Source organism: Cryptomeria japonica, chromosome 9 (assembly GCF_030272615.1).
Source record: "Cryptomeria japonica chromosome 9, Sugi_1.0, whole genome shotgun sequence".
In the NCBI taxonomy this organism is placed as follows: domain Eukaryota; kingdom Viridiplantae; phylum Streptophyta; class Pinopsida; order Cupressales; family Cupressaceae; genus Cryptomeria; species Cryptomeria japonica.
The window spans coordinates 433,113,264-433,135,609 of NC_081413.1; the positions used below are offsets into that span (position 1 = coordinate 433,113,264).

At 34.8% G+C, this 22,346-nt stretch overlaps 1 long non-coding RNA gene across 1 annotated transcript; it reads left to right on the forward strand.

The window, feature by feature from the left end:
- Positions 1-21,403: 21,403 nt before the first annotated feature.
- LOC131077862 (uncharacterized) lies at positions 21,404-21,910 on the forward strand. Its single transcript, XR_009113654.2, has 3 exons — positions 21,404-21,519; positions 21,610-21,680; positions 21,829-21,910. It is a non-coding gene; the product is annotated as an uncharacterized LOC131077862 (long non-coding RNA).
- The last annotated feature ends 436 nt before the right edge of the window (positions 21,911-22,346 follow it).

Below are 22,346 nucleotides of genomic sequence, written 5' to 3' on the forward strand. Positions count from 1 at the left end.
GTAATGCCTAGTATGCTCTAGGCAATGTGCCTTCTTGCATGTGTAGGCCCCTCATTGTATCACATACTTTCTACAGAAGTATCATCTAACTGTGGGTAGGCTTCCCATCGTGGTTTTTCCCTTTTCGAGGTTTCCATGTACAAATCATGGTGTTATGTGGTATGATTGCATTGTGTTGATTATCTATTTCATTGTTAAGTTTTATTGCTTAGTGGTATCTATTTCTTCTTTACCAGTACTTAATCTAGTTAAAGGTTATTAAATGGATTTAAATGATATAATCTATCAACAAGTGATTCACCCCCCCCTCTCAGTTGTATCCTAACAATTGGTATCAGATCTTTGGTCCTCTTTTGCAAAAGCTTAACCGCTTGAGGTAGATCCTATGGAAACTAACACTTCAAATCCACTGACAACTATTTTCAGAAGAGAAATCCTTAAGCTTGATGGAACAAATTATGGTATATGGAAAATTCGAATGGAGACTCATCTTAGATGTCTTAGCAAGGATATTTAGAAGATCACTAAGAAAGGATAGACACCTTATGATCTGACATCTAGCAATCCTGCTCGTGCAAACTTGGATAAGAATATTAAAAATGATTGCAAAGCTAGAGAAGCCCTCTTGTGTGCACTTATTGATCAACAGAGCGTGGGATTGACTGATAAATAATCGACAAAGGTTATGTGGGATAAATTGCAAACTCTGAATGAAGGTGATCCTACTATCAAAATTGCTAAAATTGATGGTTACCGAGTAAGATATGAAAACTTGAAGATGGAAGATAATGAAAGAATTGTTGTGTTTATGGAAAGAGTAAATGAGATTGTTATGGGAATTCAATGTTGTGGAGGATTTCTGAGTGAAGATGAAATAGTTTCCAAATTATTAAGAGCCCTTCCACCAGATTACAAGATGAAGGCAACCACAATTAATGAGTTAAGAACAATGGTTAACTCTTCAGTTAACAGAGACATTTTGATTGGGAAATTATCTGCTTTTGAGCTTGAAGAATTTGGATCTTCTGGAGCTATAAAGTCTGAACCTGCTTTTCATGCATCATCATCATCATCAACCGACAAAAGTGATTGGAAATTCCTACATGCAAAAGAATTGGAAGACATGAGGAAAGAAGAAGAAGAGTTTCAACAACTTGAACCCTTATTTGGTAGAAGAGTACCTAAAGGTCTGACAGGAAGTAAGTATAAGGAAAAGCACCTTTTAAATGTTTTACATGTAATAAGATTGGTCATTTTGCATATAGATGTCCTGAAAGGAATGCAAGGTTTGAGGAAAGAGTTAAGAAATCATTTAAGCCTAACCAAAACAAATATAGATTCAAGAAAAGTAAACAATGCTACATAGCAGATGAGGAAGGAGTAAGTGGTGACTCTAGAGATAAACCGACAGAAGACTCTACTAGTGGATCCGACAATGGAAAGGAATGGATGTTCTATGATTTAAAGGAAGATGAACTGAAACTGGCTATCATGAATGAAGAAAAGGCCCTACCAACAAAATTTGAAGATAAGGATGAATGGGTAATTGATAGTGGATTCTCACATCATATGACTAGAGATAAAGGGAAATTTCTCTCCCTGCAAGAATACAATGGCGGTCAAGTCAAATATGGAGATGACAAAGCCCATATGATCAAAGGTAGAGGTATTATTTCTCTAGATGGTAAGCATAGTACTGATAATGTCTATTATGTAGAACATTTAAAACATAATCTTTTGAGTGTTGGTCAATTGGTGGACAAGGGTTTCCAGCTTCAGTTTAAAGATAGAAAATACAAAATCATTAACAAGACTGGTTTGGAGATTGCAACCGGTACTCAGACTAGAGGTAATATCTTTCACTTGAACACTAGTAATAAGATATGTTTGATTGCTCATATTGATGAGAGTTGGTTATGGCATAAAAGGTTGTGTCATGTTAATTTTGATTATATTGTTAAGATCAGTTCAACTAAGGCAGTTAGAGATATACCTAAGATTATGAAGCCTCATAATCCAATATGTAAGGAATGCCAATTGGGAAAGCAAGTTAGAACTTCTTTTAAGAGAATACATGATAAATCTAATGATGTACTTGATTTGATTCACACTGACTTATGTGGTCCAGCAAGGACTAGAAGCTTTCAAAGTGATAGGTATTTCATGTTGATTATTGATGACTATTCTAGGATGATGTGGGTGACTTTTCTAAGGGAGAAGTCTGAAGCCTTTGAGAAATTCAAGATCTTTAAAGCAAAGGTTGAAATAGAAACTGGATTGAAAATAAAATGTCTAAGATCAGATCAAGGCGGTGAGTTCACTTCTCATGAATTTAACAGTTATTGTGAGACAAATGGAATTAGTAGACAATTACCTGCACCTTGGACTCCTTAGTAGAATGCAGTAGTGGAAAGAAAGAACAAAACCATTTTGGATGTAACAAGATCTATGATGATGGAAGCCAAATTGCCTCACATCTACTGGAGAAAAGCAGTCAGTACAACAATCTACATATTCAACAAAGTTCACATCAAAGGTGAAATCAGTAAGACCCCTTATGAATTATGGTTTGGACATACACCTACTGTTAAATATTTCAGAATTTTTGGAAGTAAATGCTATATCAAAAGAGATGATTAAATTGTAAAGTTTGATCCTAGATGTGATGAAGGGATATTTCTTGGTTATTCAATTCAAAGAAAAGCATATAGACGTTATAACAAAAGATTGCAGAAAATTGTGGAGAGTGCTAATGTGAAAGTGGATGAGAAGTACATAAATCAATTTATATCATGTGACAGGGAACCGGTAGTGGAAATTATCATAACTGAACAAACAATGCCTCAACTGGTACAAGAAACTGAGACAATTACACTGGCACAATCAAAAAATTCAACTATGACTAATGATTAGACTAGTGAACCTGAAGTTCATAAGACACCAAGGTATGTAAGATTAAATCATTTTGAATATCAAATCATTGGAGATAGGAACAAGGGAGTTATGATAAGAAGAAGATTGGAAAATGAAGAGGTATGTATTATTTCTCAAATTGAACTGACATCTATTATTGAAGCTTGTATAAACATTGGTTAAAGGCTATGGAAGATGAATTAGATCAGATAGAGAAGAATGAAACTTGGACTTTAGTTCCCCGACCTAAAAATAAGAATGTTATTGGAACTAAATGGGGTTTAATGAATAAACTGAATGGGGATGGTCAATTTGTAAGAAACAAGGCTAAGATTGGTTTGTAAAGGATATTCTCAAATGGAAGGAATTGATTATGGTGAGATATTTGCACTTGCAGCTAGAATTGAAGTTGTTAGACTATTTATTGCCTATGCAGCTTATAAGAACTATAAGGTTTATCAAATGGATGTTAAATGTGCATTTTTGAATGGTGAACTTGAGGAAGAAGTTTACATTGAGCAACCTAATGTATTTTCACTGACAGATGATAAAGATATGGTTTGCAGATTGAAGAAAGATTTATATGGATTGAAACAAGGTCCTAGAGGCTGGTATGCAAGGTTGGATAAATATCTTTTGAAGCTTGGTTTTACTAAAGGCAGTGTTGATATTTATTTATATTATAAGATCATTGATGATGATATTCTAATTATTTAAGTATTTGTTGATGATATCATTTTTGGAGGACAAGATAAATTGTGCATGGAATTTGCTAACAATATGAAGAATGAATTTGAAATGTCCATGATTGGTGAGATGAGATTTTTCTTAGGTTTGTAGATTACTCAAAATGACAAAGGCATTTTTATCTATCAAAATAAGTATTTGAGGGAATTGTTGAAGAAGTTTGGTATGGATAATTCCAAACCAGTAAGTACTCCTATGGTGACAAGTGAGAAATTATCTATCAAGGATACTTCTACACTAGTAAATCCAACAATGTATAAGTCTATGATTGGTGGTATGTTATATTTAACTTAGACTAGACCAGATATTATGAATGCAGTAAGTATTGTTTCAAGATATCAAAGTAATCCTAAAGAAAATCATGAATGTGCAATAAAGAGGATATTTCGGTATTTGCAAGGAACAACATAATATGGTTTATAGTATTCTAAAAATGATGATTTCACTTTATGTGCATATACTGACTCAGATTGGGCAGGAGATACTGATGATAGGAAGAGCACTTCTGGTGGAGCTTTCTTTCTTGGAAATAAACTGGTTTCATGGATCAACAAAAAATAGTCATGGATTTCTTTATCTACTACAAAAGTTGAGTATGTTGCGACAACAACTAATTGCACTCAAGTCTTGTGGATGAAGCAAATGCTAAAGGATATCAGGGTAAATTGTAGTGAACTGATAGTTATCTACTATGATAATTCTACAGCTATTGACATGTATAAAATATGCTATTTTACTCTAAGACTAAGCATATATCAATAAAGTATAACTTTCTAAAGGACAAGGTAGAAGGAAAGGAAGTCAAATTGGTTTATGTGAACAATAAAGAATAGATTGCAGATATATTCACTAAATCGTTGTCTAAGGAATCATTTGAGTATTTGAGAGACAGGTTAGGGGTTTCTGCCCCCCCGACAATGACTTGATTGATGCAGTTTGTCATCAGTCTGACATGCATTATCAGAGATATTATTCATTCCAGCACGGATGAGTGGTGCTACTACTCAGGGGGAGTAGTCAGCCTTGAAGATTCAGAGGTTTATATTTTTGCTTTGATATTTTGTTAGATTTCTAGCATTGATGTCAAAGGGGGAGAGATGGGGATGTGAAAAATAAATTTAGAACCTTATAGAGATATCATTTACAGGGGGAGAATTATTGATATTTAGGAATTTGTTGGTTGTCTTCCACAAGGGGAGACTTATTTGGCATTTCTTGGTACTTAGATGTTTTTCACATCTAGTGTTGCCATCAATACCAAAGGGTGAGATTGTTGGCATTATGGATGAATTGATTATTTGTTACATTGATGTTTTGTCATTGATGTCAACACTAGTTGTTATGGTTGGTTACTGATAGACAGGTTTTGGTTACCGGTAGAAGATCTAGTGTTACTAGCAGAAGAGACTATCTGTTGGACACTTCCGACATGTTTGGATCAATGGAGTATGTTTTATTTCATGTGTTACATGTTTCTCGAGCATGTTTTGGTCAGTTGGTATTGACTTGGTAATCAGATGCTATCATACGCTCTTGTAAACCCTTACTGACATTGGTTTAAGGTTTAACTGATAGGGCTTTCATTGAGGAATCTTGACAGGATGCATAAGTGGTGTTGGTGCAGCTTCTAGATGGATTTTAGGATGCTGAAGATGTTCTTTGATCATGCTTCAACTACTTGAAGACATTGCTTTGGCGTGGTGGACCCGGAATAGGTCTGATACCTATCTAGGTTATGGATCGATATCATGTTAATGTGTACTCTACACGTTACCGGGATGTTCAGGATGTTCTATGAATTGGTTATTGTTGTTTTGGTCTTAAGCCGACATGGAATATCATTGTAATATGGATTTATGTAATGATATTATTGTAATATCATTTAGGTGGCCGACATAATTGGTTTAGGCCTTAGGGTTTGTATAAATTGATGTATGATCTCATTGTAGATTAGGGCTATGGGAATGGAATAAGTGTCATGGTCTTGGAATGCAATATCGAATGTGAAGTAGATTTGGTCGATCATAGGTGATTGAATTGGGATTAAGGAAGAGGTCAAAGGCCTTCGATATTGAGCTTAACTGGGATTATAATCAGGCATGGTAGACGCTATCTTTGGCAGTTCATTATTCTGGATTGTTGCCCATTTATCTTGAGATGGTTGTTGCCTCTTTGTAGTCAGTGCGACTCTTTTGTAATGAGTAGTACGCTCTAGGAAGTATGCCTTCTTGCATCTGCAGGCCCCTCATTGTATCACATACTTTCTGCAAAAGTATCATCTGATTATGGGTAGGCTTCCCACCATGGTTTTTACCTTTCTGAGTTTTCTAGGTACAAATCATGGTGTTATGTGGTATGATTGCATTGTGTTGATTATCTGTTTCATTGTTAAGTTTTATTGCTTACCGGTATCTATTTCTGCTTTACCGATACTTAATCTGGTTAAAGGTTATTAAGTGGATTTAAATGATATAATCTATCAACAACTGATTCACCCCCCCCCCCCCCCTCTCTCAATTGTTCACCAGTTATCCTAACACTTCCATAAGTAATCAAAATGTTTTTGTAAGACAATGAGTCTTCCTAAGGGTTGTAGGCCTTTTTGTTATGTGTTTTGAGTAGTGAGCTTTAGCCAGTGTGCCTGAATTCATGTGCATTCCACATTATAATATTTCATATACTTCTAACAGGGTATCATCATATTGTGGGTAGGTTCCCACCATGGTTTTTTCATTGACCGGGTTTTCTACGTCAAAAATTGGTGTTATGTGTGTTGTTGATGTGGTGTTGATTTATACTTTCACCATTAATTATCAGATCTAAAATTGTGTTTGAGTTGAGTAAAGTTTTTGAGAAAACTAATTCACCCCTCCCCCCTCCTAGTTTTCTACCTTGTTTCCAACAATTGGTATCAAAGATAGATCCTCTAAAAGAAGCTTGACTTCTTGAGGTGACCTGGGATGGCAACTTATGCTTAGAAGAAGGATAGTCTGAGATTTGATGGAACAAATTACACTCTTTGGAAAAACCAAATGGAGTGTCACTTGAGATGCATCGGTAAAGATTACTGGAAGATTACTAAGAATGTCTATAATGTTCCTCTGAATGGTCCTACAAATCTGGATGAAATAAAGGAATCTGAATTCAATATTAGAGCCAAGGAAGAATTGTTGTGTGCCACGACTAATTCAGAAATGACAAATATTATTGATTTGCAGACTGCTCATGAGATCTAGAAGAAGTTGGAAACTTTGTATGAAGGTGACAGTCATGTGAAGATTGCCAAGTTGCAGAGCTTCAAGGGAATGTATGAGTTGTTGAGGATGGGAGAAGATGATAATATTACTTCTTTTATGCAAAAATTCATTGAGCTTGTGTTGAATATAAGATGTGCCAGTGGAGTGTTGGAAGAATCAAATATTGTAGCTCAAGTGTTGAGATCTTTACCTCCTACTTATAGGCACAAAGTTGTTGCTATTGAGTAGATCTGGACCATGACAAATGTGACTAGACACATGTTGATTGGAAAGTTTTCTACTTTTGAATTGAGTGAATTTGGTGAAACTCTTCCTAAGTTAGAATCTGCATTCAAAGCTATTGTTTCCGGGAAGAAAAAATATGATCGGGGAGAAAGTTCTACAAGGGTGTCCAAATATGAGAAGGAGATGAGAGAACTTGAAGAAGAAGAAAGGGATCTTGAGGAGCCTGAAGATTGCCTAAAGGAGTTGGTAAGTATGAAGGGAATTTGCCTCTTAAATATTTTTCTTGCAATAAGATAGGACATTTTGCCTCAAGGTGTCCGAAAAGAGTTCCTAAGTCCAAAACTATACAAGTCTAAATATCAGAAGAAATGTTATTATGTTTGATAAAGATGTGATAGATGATGAATTTGATAAGGGAAATTTAGGAAATGAATGGGTGTTTATTGCTATCAAGGAAGATGATCCAGTTCCTACTGATTCTACTATTTGCATTAATGAGGAGAAAGCTTTGGCTACTAAAGTTGAAGAGAAAGATGAATGGGTTATTGATAGTGGCTACTCTCATCATATGACAGGTGATAAGAGTAAGTTTGTGAGCATGGAAAAGTATGATGGTAGTGTAATAAGATTTGGTGATGACAAAGATGGTATAATTCATCGTAGAGATTCCATTTCTCTTGATGCTAAGCACAATACTGATGATTTCTTGTATGTAGAAGGTCTAAAGCATAATCTATTGAGTGTTGGATAGATGGTTGACAAGGGATATGATTTAGAATTCAAGAGTGACAAGTGTAAAATCTTAAGTGGTTTCGGAATTGAGATTGCATCTGGGACAAAGACTAAAGGTAATAGCTTTCACTTTAATGCTGGTGGTAAAAGTTGTTTGATTGCTTAGATTGATGAAAGTTGGTTATGGCATAAAAGGATGTGTCACGCAAATTTTGATTGCATGGTTAAGATAAGTTCTACTCAAGCAATAAGAGATCTTCCCAAGTTGGCGAAACCTACTAATTTGGTATGCAAGGAATGCCAGTTGAGGAAGGAGACAAGAGTTACTTTTAAAAGCAAACAGTATAGTTCTAAGGTATTATTGGATCTTGTGCATACTGATCTATGTGGTCCTTCTAGAGTGAGAAGCTTGCAAGGAGATAGGTATTTCATGTTGCCAATTGATGACTATTCAAGGATGATATGGGTTACTTTCTTAGGGGAGAAGTTTGAAGCCTTGGAGAAGTTCAATATTTTCAAAGCCATGGTTGAGACTGAGACTGGACTGAAGCTGAAGTATTTGAGACCTGATAGAGGCAGTGAATTTACTTTGGTAAGTTCAATGCATTTTGTGAAGAGCATGGAGTCAAGAGACATTTATCTTCTCCGCAGACCCCGCAGTAGAATGGTGTTGTGGAGAGAAAGAATAGAATAATTCAGGAAGCTGCTAGAACCATGATGATTGAAGGAAATGTTTTGCATATATATTGGAGAGAATTTGTGAGTACTATTGTATACACTTTTAACCGAGTGCATATCAAAGGTGATATCGGTAAGACTCCTATGAGTTATGGTTTGTTTATGTTCCTACAGTTAGATATTTCAGAAGTTTTTGAAGTAAATACTATATTAGTAGAGATGATTTTTAGGGAAGTTTGATGTTAGATGTGATGAAGAAATCTTTCTTGGTTATTCTACTAAGAGCAAGGCCTACTAGTGTTATAATGAGAGATTGAGAAAGATATTTGAAATTGCTAATGTGAAGGTTGATGAAAGTAATGAGTATCGACCCAGATTCTATAGATATGATTTAGATTATTAAGGAAAGCAAGTGCAGACCCAAAACCTAATTCAGATTGTTCTAGAAAAGCCTGAGAATGAAGGAGAAGGTACAAGTGCTAGTGCAGAAGAAAGAGCTCAAGAGTCTAGAAATCAGGAAAATTCTAAGACTCCTAGGTATGTAAGATTGAATCATTCTGAGAATCAGGTCATACGAGATAAGAATAAATGTGTGCTGACTAGAAGAAGAATTACTGAAGACTATTGCTTGATTTCTAAGATTGAACCTAGGGATGTTAATGAAGCAAGCAAAGATGAAAATTGGGTTAAAGCAATGGAAGAAGAATTGAACTAGATTCAAAAGAATAATACATTGATTCTCATTCCTAGACCTAAAGACAAAAATGTAATTGGTACTAAATGTGTCATGCCCAAACTTTTGGGCACGAATGGGATAAATTTTTTTTTTTTAAATTCCAACTTAATAACATTAAATTGCAATTATGAAATGCACTAACAAGTTTTGTCTTAACTACATGGGAGTTAACTTTAACCACTAACACAAGTAGACAATAATAAATTTAAAATTAAATGTGGGTTACTAAAAGAATTAATTTACTTTCTCATCAAAATTGGTTAATAGTTAATTAAATCAAAACTCCCTAAAATATTTGGCAAAGATATTATTAATCTCCAATAAGTCTAATTTGTCTAAAATTTATTTTAATCAATAATTAAAGATAAATCGACTAAAGAGTCAATTAATTCAAAATGAATATCTTCCTTAAGTTTATTAATAACATAATCTAAAAACATCCCTTTTCTTTTATACCTTATGTTTAACAACAAACTTCTAATAAAATATTTGATCTACCAGTTGCCCTTAAACCACATTATTATTAAATGTTTAAATTAAAATAAACATTAATATATGTATGTTATAAAATTTCTTTAATATATATAAATTATATATATTTTTCCTTAAACAATTATTATTACAACTTACTCAAATTCGCTCATATTATTATAACTCTACAATTTTGTCAAAAATCATATTCATAACCCTGTAGATATAATACACACACACACACACACACACACACACACACACACACACACACACACACACACACACACACACACAAATATACATATATATATTTATATATATAAAAATAAAAGTGTTATAACCATCCAAACCCTAACCCTTTATTTATTATAAAATAAGCCCCTCATTATTTTTTTTTCCATTCTTTATTTTCTTTCCACATTTTTACCCTAGCCCTAACCGGCTAGGGTTTTAACTTTGTGTTGGGTTGTGCAGGGCGGGCTCACCAAGCGGTGGCCATGGCGGCTAAGGCGAAGAGGGAGGAGAGGCAGAGGTGGCGTTTCTAGGGGCGCCGCTCACTGTGGGTTACCGCAGTGGCGGCCCTTGGACTGTCCACTACGGGACGCCACAGTGGCACTATCCACTATGGTTGCCCACATTGGTGGCACTAGGCCGCGCCGACCATTGTGCTTAGCACAGGGGTTCGGTCAAAACCCAAATCTTGCCATTTTTTTTAAAAGGTTTTTAAAACTTTTTCTTTTTGTTTATTTAAATATATATATATATATATGTAAATATATATATATATATATATGTAAATATATATATATATATGTAAATATATATTTATATATAATTATATATATATATAAATATAAATATATATGTATTATACAAATGAGTATATTAATTTTTTTGTTTAGAAAAGAATTTCATTTAATCATATATATTTGCATATAAATTTGTTCATCTATATATATATATATATATATATATATATATATATATATATATATATATATTGCAACAAGGCAAAATCTGTAAATACATGTTGATGTCTTTACTTTGAAACATTTTTAACAGAATAGTTAAATTCTTCAGATTTAAATAAATAGGTATTTTTCCTGTTAGATTCAAATGTCTTGCAGCCAAAATTAAAAAATAAAAAATAGATAGTTTATTTAATTCCCAGACTTTTTTTCTACAAGTAATTTACACTAATACATTTGGGGTCAAATTCCGACGGAGGTTTCCGACGGACAAGGAGCATTGTGTGCAAATTTGATTTAAAAAAAAAAAAATGCCCGTGTTCGTCGGAATTCCGACGACCTCGGGCATTTTATTTAAAAAAATAAAACACAAGGCATTTTCATTTTGAAAGCAAATCGAAGCCGTCTTGCCTCCTTGCCCCCCCCGCCAGAGCAATCTCTGCACAAGCAAGGTAAGAACTCTTTGTTTTTCAATGAAGGCAACTAAATTTTTTTCGCAACTGGTTTTTTTTTTCGAATTAATCCATTTTGCGCATATCCTGCGATCTTAAAATTCCATGAAATGACATCTCTTTGAGGTATTCCATCATACAATTCACATGCCGTGTGTATGCTACCCCATTTAGTGATTAAAACCCCCTTCGATTATGCTTTGATGCTACCCCATGATTGGAATTGGTTGTTGTGTCTTCGGGTTCGTGTGTCCAAGCAACCATTACTTCTTGGAACTATTGCTATCCCACCCTACCTATAGTTTGATAGTTGTACAACCAAAATCGAGAAACTTGCCATTCCATATAGGGATGGAAGCCGGAACCGCTAATCCATGAATAAGAAGGCGGGTAAACCATTACCCAGGGATAGATAGAAACTAGATACTGGACGAGGAAACTAGGGGTGGGTGGATATCAGGATTGTGTGTGGTGTTTGAGTTGGGTCTGCGCCTCAGAGTTAGGGTGAGGGCCGAGGAGGGAGGAGAGGATGTGTATGTGAGGGGAATGAGGGAGATTAGTAGTATGAGGTTTAAGGTAGAGATTGGTGATTCCATTTTCAGAGGTTATTGAGGAGGGGAATGTGGGGAATAGGATTAAATAGGTTGTGATTGTGAGAGTGGGTGAATTGGATTAAATAGATTCACCTAAGAGACTAAGCAGATTCACATAATGATAGGTGGATTTTCCTAAAGATGAAGGGATAAGACTTAACAAAAAGAGGACTTAGGATGATGACAAGGAGGATTCATTTAAGGATATGGCATATTCACCTAAGGGATAGTGTATTCTCCCAAGAATATGGAAAAATTATTGATTGGTGGAATGACATACTAGATCAAGGAATGATACAAGGGTAGATTCACCTAAATATAGGGTAAATTCAGCTAAAAGGGTACCCATGAGATTGTGGTACTGAGTACCTATCTATGGATGGTGTATTTGGATACAAGTATGATGAAACCATGCTTGTGTATGATGAAACAAAGTCCAGATCTCTATTATAGGTCCAACATAATCTCTATTATTTGAGACACCATTTTTTTAGCATATCCAATTAGGGTAATTTATGGGTTTAATTATGGATCATGTTGTCTATTTCCATGCACTATTGAACTTATTTGGATGTATTGTGATTATTTTAATTTTGAAGTTATAAATAAATTATGTTTGTACCTTAGAAAGGGTAACTCCAATTGATGTTTGGGCAGTTTATTTGAAAACTTATGGTGATTATTGCCCTATGTTATGTAATGGAGTTATTTTTACACTAAGTAATTAACTAGAAAAATGAATTTGTATTGTTGTACAAGTATGATGAAACCATGCTTGTGTGTTTACATGTTTGTGCATCCTATTGAGAACCAACCTCACTATTGAGGAACTCAATAAATGTGGTGTTAAGTAGAAGAATGGAATACTCAAGAAGCTATGGTGACATATTGTGGCATTAGTAGGGATTATCTCTATTGACCACACCTTTCAAAGATAGTATCCCTTAGTTCTCCTCATAGAATGGACCATTGGATGGCTCATAGTGGTATCCTATCCTACATTTATCTTGATGGCATTGCCGATAGTTGGTATGTGGTTCTTGGTACGGGTTTCCTCTTACCCTATTATCTTATTTATATCTTTTTTCCAACATGCGGAGATTGATTTTTGTCATGCTATGATGATTTTCATGTTTGCATGTGTTTTGACATTATGCAAATAGATATGATGTCACACCATACTTATGTTTTGATATAGTGTAGGTGATGGTTACATGTTGTTGAAGGTAGTGATTTGGGTTCAAAGACACAATTCCACACACACACACAAATATTTGAAGATGCATTTTATATTATTCCTTCTTAGTGGTGATTAGTGTTGGAAGATTTGCACACATGTAGAGAGGAACTCATGTTAGATACAATAGGTTGTGTTTGATAACATATGAATGTGCCTCATGATGTATACATATAGCTTTGGTGTGTGACATGCATGCACATTTTTCCATAAGACACATTGCAATGTGGCATGTGCCCTATGCATGTCTTCTTTGTGAGGCACGTTGCTATGTGCAATGTGGCCCTAGGTGTGTCTTCTCTATGAGGTGTATTGCCATGATATGTTAGGATTTGTAGTGTGCAGGCCACAAATGCATGCATGAGGGACTATTATTATAGTCATGTTTTATGGGCATGTAGCGTAGACATGTCTTCTCCATTAGGTACATGGCCATGCCGTGTGGGAGTTTTTGTGTTCATGCCACAAATGCACACATGAGGGACTATTATTGGAGTCATGATGAATCTTCACTCTATTTAGCCACAATTTCTAGTCGTATATTTATGTAATGTGCACTTTTAAGGATTGTGAAGTTTCCTTCAATTATTGATGATCTCTCATCTTTGTTGCATGGGCCAGCAATTTTATTTTATCTTGTTTGAATTAGTTTAATCACTATTGTGAGTTTTCTCTATTGTGTAGTTATTGCGGCTATGTTTGATTTGCTATTGGAATTGAACACATTTATTTGACTTATTATTGTTACTATTTTTTCTTTCTTTCAATATTTATGATCTTTGGTAGTTTAGTGAAACTCTTGCTACTTTTAAATGTTGCCCTCTTTGTTGTGATGTGATTCCTCACCAAGATCAACATACATAACCTTGGATGAGTGTATATAAGGAATCAAACATTGGGAAAATTTGAGGATAGGGGTAAGTGTTTGGTGTATGGGTAGCTACGATCCACTTGTACATTCTTAGTGATTATTGACGGCTATGTCTTGGAGCTGGCTAATCCCATTAAACAAACAAGGGGGAAGTCATACATAATCGTATGGATCCTTCCTAGTTGTGTGTGGATTCAAGATGGCCATCATTTCATATGGTTCTTGGTTACTTTGTGAGACCATGGTATCCTCTTAGACCAATATGTGAGCCTTGTATTGTTATCCCTGCAATGTGGATGAATAAGTGTATGTTTAAATAAATGCTTTGCTTAGAATACTCAAAAATGTCTCTCAGAAAGTCTGCAATAGGCAAACTTTTAGTAAGAATTTGCAGACACAATGCTCAGAAATTCACACAATCAGCTACATTAAATACGTTCTCTATTAAGTTCAATGGTTTTGGTTCGATTTGCAATTTTTGTGAAGCTTTTGCACTGAAGTTTCCATAGCCTGATTTTTTTGCCTATGAAGAAAGACCATGTCAGATAATATCAACGAAGAAAAAATAAGGAGACAATTGCTAGATTATGGTCTAACTTGAAAAGAAAAGGTGATGGGAAATGTTATTGTCCCTGCAAAATTTGTAAGGGCTTAAAGACTAGAAGACTTCTAATCAAAACAACTAAGAAACATTGTAGGCAGCATGGTCACATTGAAGGGGGACATGATTATCATCCACTGGTAAGTTGTTCATTCTATCATTTTAACAATTTATATACATAAGAAATCACTTGATAATGAGATCATGATCACGGTTTATTTATGTATATCAATTTTATATAGGTGGAGCACCCTAGAGCACATGGTATGGATCAACAAAATGCTAAGAATATGGTTTTGGAAGTGGAGGAACATGGAGGTGTGAATATCGAAGCTGAAGATAATGATCCCATGGAAGATGATGATCATGCACCAGAAAACACAATTGAAGATGATGGTACAAATACATTGATCCATGACACATTTAGTACTGGCACAGCTGATCATGATGATCAGGATGACCTTGATGTTCATGATTTACCTCTTCTTGAGAAGGAATATGAGCCCCTTTACAAAGGCTCCCAAACAACTCTTCTCTCTATTGTATTGTTGTTGGTGAACTTGAAGGTTATGAATGGTTTATCCAACATAACAATCTCTCATATGTTAAGGTGTGTCATACATGTCATTACAGTTAATAAATGGTGAATCATGTACCATTAATATTCTTTATATTAACACCTCAAACTTTTTTTTTTGTTGTAGATTGATAGGTGAGTTTTTCTTACCACCATCAAATATTCTACCTCGCTCATACCGAGAGTTATCTGCCATTATGAAAGATATTGGAATGGAGTATCAAACAATAGATGCTTGTCCCAATGATCATATTATATATCATAAACAACATGAATTTGGAATAGAATGCCCTAAATGTCATATTAGTAGATATCAAACAGATCAAATAACAAAAAAGGTGCCTCGCAAGGTTCTTCGTTATATTCCCATTATTCCATGTATGCAATGATTATTCAGGTGCACTAGCTTGGCACAATTTATGGATTACCATGCATGCAATAGAAGTCAAGATGACATTATTTGAATGCCTATAGATGGTTCAGCATTTATGGACATAGAGGAAAAGTGGCCACACTTTAAAGAAGAACCTCATAATCTCAGGGTTTCATTGGCAGCGAATGGTGTCAATCCATTTGGAGAGTTGAGATCTGTTTACTTGGTGTGGCCTATTTTTGTTAACAACAATAATATTCCTCCATGGATGTCAATAAAGAGGGAGCACATAATGTTGGCAATGATTGTTCTAGGTATTTTATCATTTAATAGTCATCTACATTTAATTATAAATATTGCAGTAAAATGGTCATAATAATTATGTAATATTTTTGTTCATTCCACTAGGCAAGTACCAAGTTAAAGATATGAATGTATATATTGAGCCTCTTATCGACGAGTTGTTGGAGTTATGGAATGGTGTGACCATGTATGACATCTCTAGACCAATAGGACAAAGACAATTTCAATTCCATGCAATGCTTGTATGGACAATACATGATGCCCCAGGGCTAACACATTTTTGTGGTACGTTATAGTGTTCAAGTTGCGCATGATAATTATAATTATAAAAACTAACAGATTTAATAGAATTATACATTATCTTGTAGGTCTTCAAACAAAGGGAAAATTTGCATGTCCAGTTTGTGGTCCAAAGATGAAATCCCGTCATTCAAAAAGTTTAGGATAGCAGGTGTTTGATGAGTATAGGCACTTCCTTCACAAAAATCATAAGTACTGGAATACTAAAAAACATCTTTTCAATGGGAAAGAAGAGACTGCATCAAAGCCACGAAGAATGACTCCTCACTTATGGAAGTTGGAATATAATAGAATTAAATGTCAAGGTAATGTCATTCCATCTAATGGTTTATGTTTGGAATTTGAATTTTTCTATCGTGTTTTGTTTATTGATGATGTAATTAATGATACTGAAGGTCATCAAGGCATGGATGGCCACCTTCCAAAGGGACTAAAAAGTTATCCCAGACAATTCAATAGGTTGCCTTACTACGAGTAGCTACAAATTGTGCATTTGTTTGATACAATGCATATTGGAAAGAATATAACAGAGACATTATGGAAAATATTGGATGGAAGGCGTGACAAAGAAAAAATTGTCAAAATTTGTAGTGACATTGTGGAATCCAATCATGCAATGAAAAATGTCATTCAGTCAAATAGCAATGGAGATCAGATTAATATAAGTGCCCTTCCTTGGTTATTAATGGAGCAGCAAAGCAATTCTATAAAAGAAGTCATACGAAAAATTTGACTTCCCACAGGATTTGCTGCAAACATAAACAATCTCATATCAAAGAAGAGTGAATTTGGGCAAGGGATGAAAATGCATGATTGGCATACCTTCATTAAGGTAATTTGTGTTCTTGTGTATTTACTATATATTTGTATACTGCACATGTACTTTTCGTTGTATTATGTTAGAAAACAATGAAAAGATCATTTCATAATTGTTGCAGTATGTCTACCTCTATCTCTCCCAGACCACTTCAACAATAATATCAAGCAAGTCATATATGATCTTGGAAAATACATGAGGTAAGTAGTGATGTTTGTTCAATTTGTTGTATAGATATTATATTTGCCATTTGTTTTACTTGTTATGCAATATATTTGTATATTATTTTGTAAAGTCTGATTTATATATTTTTGCATCTTCAATCTCTTTAATTAGGTGGTTGTCATCTAAAGAAATCCACAAGGAAGATATAAAATATTGGAAGAGAAAAATCCCTCATCTAATGTGTGAAATGCAAAAATGTCTACCTTCAACTTTTTTCAATGCACAAGAACACTACCTCATACACCAAGTTGAGGAGATCGAATTGTGTGGACCTATACACACTAGGTCAATGTGGATGGTTGAGAGGCACTTGAAATTTTTGAAGGCTTTGGTTTGACAAAGAGCACATCTTGAGGGTTCTATGGTGGAGGGATATATGGTATACCAAACTATGGTGTACATTACTGAATATCTTCCTAAGTTTGCAGCAAAAATCCACGTAGATCGCATTTGGGATCCCAACCCCATTAATAAATTTGAAGGGGAGCACTTGATGGGGAAAGGTAGATTGAAGAAAGTGAGAGGTAATTATAAGATGTTATTGTAGTAAATTAATTCTTCATCTTCTAAATAAATCAATTGTAAGTGGTCTATTAATTATTTGTATAGTTGGTCGGGAGTGGGATGCGCTACATTTGTATATTGCAAACAATCTTGATTGGATGATGGTGTGGATTGAACGATGTCAACATTCTGGTCGCACATTAACATGGGATGGTGTCACTTCATTGGTTAAAGAAGCTCATCGTAATGGAGATTCCAATATTACACAAAGGGAAATTGATTTAGCATATGGTTTAAGAGATCAACAGGTACGTATAATTTTATTAATCACCCATATGTTTATCAACTCATGATGCAATAATTTTAATATGTTAGACATATTGCAGGTCAAACACCACAAGGCTATGTGCTGCAATGGTCATAAATTTCGCATCAAACAGTTGGATGACACGAAGAAAACTTGTGATTCTGGGATAACTGCAGTCTTTGAGGTGACCAATATTTCATCTAGAAACGACATACATCCTCAAGTGTCTCAAAATCAATACTATGGCATTTTGGATGATATACTTGAGTGTGACTTTAATTCCTTCAAATTAGTTCTGTTTGTCATCAAATGGTATAGGCTACGACTGAATATAAATGATCCTGATAGAATTGTTATCGAACATGATAATGGATTTACAATGGTTAATACAAGGTCATTTGAACAAGTTGGGGATGAGCCCTATGTTCTTCCAAGTCAATGTGAGCAGGAATTTTACTCAGAGGTTCCACATAAACACAGTTGGTCATTTGTTGTTAGACATGATCCAAGAGGAAGGCTGATAATGTATAATGTGATGGAAGAAGAAGATACCAAAGAAGTAGAAGATGATATAGATGATCATGATCGACAGTTACTCGATGATGTTCCTGATGGAAATGTACATGAAGAAGAAGTTGATGATGATGATGGTGTTGCTGCTGATGATGATGGTGATGGTGATGGTGATGGTGATGGTGATGGTGATGGTGATGGTGATGGTGATGGTGATGGTGTCGGTGATGGTGATGGTGATGGTGATGGTGATGGTGATGGTGATGGTGATGGTGATGGTGTCGGTGATGGTGATGACGATGACGATGACAAACACAATGACGATGATGATGAAGATGACGACGACGAGGACGACGAGGATGATGATGATGATGATGATGATGATGATGATGATGATGATGATGATGATGATGATGGTCATGATGATGAGTTGGATGAAGAAGAAGATCAATGACATGAATGAAATGTATGAGATGCGATTATTATATTATCTATTTAATATTGATATCTTGATAGAAATTGATTTTACTTATATGGTTACATAAATAATTCATATGTTTTGAATTCTAATGCCATTACTTAATTAATTCATGATGCACTTCTAGCTATGTGATAGATTGTGATTTAAAATACTTATGTGATGGATTACATGCTTATGATGATACATGTGACATTTTTTGAACTTTGTGTTTATTTATGGAATGTGGACTACTTATTAGCTATGTGATGGATGGTGATTTATGATACGTATGTGATGGATTACATGTTTATGATGATACATATGTGATTCTTATGATGCTCAATTACATATATTATGATACATATGTGATGCTTATGATACTGCGATATTTATTGTTTATCAAATTACAAATGTAATGCTTATGATGCTCAATTGTTGGTGCAGGAACCTAAACCCCTTTGATGAGGATCCTGCACAGTCTCATGGATTGATAGGTATAAGTCAATACACCTTATAGAAATAATATATTTTTTAAAAATTACAAGAAAGACAAACTTCCTCAATTTTTCAAACATCAGCATTAGCAGCAAATCTAATACAATTATCAACACTTGAGGCCCCAGTTGGACTTACTCAAATTTTAATCTCAACATCAACTTTATGGCCGACTTCTTCATCAATATTACCCTCATTTGCAAAATATCTCTCTCATTACCAACTAACTCTCTCATTTGATGGTGCATAGGTATCACCAAATAGGTATTTGTCAGATGTGTCTTCCTCAAGTGATGGAAATGTAGGAATAGAAGAGGAAAGTGAGACATGTAGTAGATCTCAAATAGGGAGATCAACTAGAGGTCAAAAGATTAGAAGAAAATTCAATAAATGCATGGAATTTTTTCTTGCTCAAGGGGGGTCATGTTCTTATGATGATGAGACCAAAGGCAACATTGAGGTGCCCTTGAGGTACAAACATCTACTGAAACAATGTGTACCCAAGGAACTTCCTCCAATAAACATTGATTTTTGTGTTAATGAGAGGATATATCACATAGCACCTTCATTGTTACATGGTTTGGGCCTATTTTCCATGGATAGCATAAAGGTCTGTTACAACAAAGTTTCTGAATTGATGGAGTTTGTTGGACCTTGTTACAATTATAATGATTGGATGTAGATTGTTCGATATAAAAAAAGTATGCATAGGTATGCACTATCAACCAATTATATACAACAAAAAGATAATGATCAAAGTAAACGAGTGGCTATATACATTGATGGAAGGCCAAAAGCAACAGGGAATATTGCAGGTTTTATAAATAGTACACGACCTGGGTCAACTAATAAGCAACCCAATTGCATATTTGAGGCATGTGAGGGAAATTGTGTGTTTGTATGTGCAATAAAATAAATAAGTGCAGGGGAAGAGCTGCTAATCGATTACAACTTGAATCATATAGATACATACAAAGTTACTATCATGGGGGTGGTATGTACTATATATATACCATTTAAGCCAACTTCCAATTAATGAATCCAATAAACCATTGTATTATTAAGTTTTTTTGCTAAGTCTATTGGTTTCATTTCGCTAACATTTTTTATATTTTTTCTTTGTCACAGGGCCACATGGATCCACCACATAGCACAGATAGGGGTGTAGGTCCCGACACTTCTACGGAGCAGGTAAACCTCATTGTAATTGTACAAATTAGATAGAATCAAACTGTTACATTATGATCTTTTCTTGAGTGTTTTGAAGTAATTTTGATAGTGTTAATTATATTCTTGTCACAGACGGATGTTCGAGATAAGGGAAAGGAACCTGCAGTACCTCAGCACCTCCATAGGGATGTGGGGCGCTCGACAGTGTTATGCGCTGATGACATCGCACTTAGCTCAAACCCTATGCAATTTGTACAAAAGAATATTAGAAAAATTAGGCAAGAGATTGTTGATTTGGCAACCATAAGTCCTCAGACTGATGAGATAACAAAGAGGGTGCAACTATTGTTGATGACAATCGAAAACTTGCAAGTAAGCAGTAATGAAAGCTTTAATCATAACAAAAGTTCAATAATGGTTTATATTTTTATCTCTTTTATGTCATTAACTAAAATATGTATGTGTTGTTTTTACAAAAATTTATAGGGCCTCATCATCCTAGTGGCGATGATCAGGGTATTGCGAGTAGTTCAGGTGATGACCATGTTCTATATATTAAAACTACTCCTTTGGACTTGTGAACTTGCTTTTTTAATGTTTTACATATTTAATGTATTACTCTTCAGGTGCTGACATGGGTCCGAGGTCGAGCCCAACTGTATTGCCGACTGCAATGTCGGCAACACGTAGCATGCAGACATCATCTGTTGCACTGGCTCGTGTTGACCCGCCCACTGGTGGTAGATCCCTCTTTTTCTCTCTCTTTTGTTATGTGTTTATTACCCTTGAAGTGTTCTTTCTTGGAGGCATTTCATAGTGGATTCATTTACTATGGCAGGAGATGCACATGAGGATGTGCCAGAGGCGAGCACTGCTGATAACATACCATCATTTCCTGGATCTTCCCGTATTGCTAGTACGGGAATGTTGCAGGCCACATTGGTGGTGAGCGATGAAGAATTGATTCCCTTGAAGATACAGAAGGTTCCAGGTACTTTAAAAATATTATTATATATAGTCTAATTGTAATTTACTTACTGATCACTCATTTTGGACTAATGATCCCATGTTTTTTTTGCAGGAAATGATATTTTTTTATAAAAATCTTAATGACATTTCATTGCAGATATTTGGGCCCACCATACGTAAAAGGTGGAACATCATATGTGAACTAACCCTTAACCACTATTTTGATTTCATATCATTGCTAGAATAGTTTTCCTTTTATCCATTTCTTGAACTATATCAAAGGTAGCTTCAGTTTCTTTCTAAATCTAACAGGTTTGTTTTTTCTTTAAAGGTGGAATGACCAAGAAAAAAAGTTAAAAGATGAACTCACAAACCGTATGGTAGGGTTGTTTGGAAATGACACATTCGACAAGGCTAAGCTCCTGGAAAAAGCTGGCACATATCTGAAGTATGTGAGGGACCAATACAGGACACATTTAGAGAAGAACGTAAAGTATGAGTGTCCCCCCATGACTTCAGAGAGGGAGTGGAAGGACCTGATTTTGGATGCAAAGGAGAGAATTGAAAGGAAAAAAGGAAATACACCACCAAACGCTAGAAGAAGGTATGTGATACTATTAAGAATGTGAATATGTACTAATTATTCATTATATTTATATAATCTAGCATATTTCAAACTTTTCATAGATTGAGTGACACGTCAAAGACAACCAAGGCAAGACAAGAAAAGCATGGGCAACACAAACTCAGCTCTGGTGGTTATATGAAACTTGCCGCACAAATTGTAAGAATTAGTAAATTAAGTATCACATCAAAATATTTATAAATTGTAAACAATTTTTTTTTTAT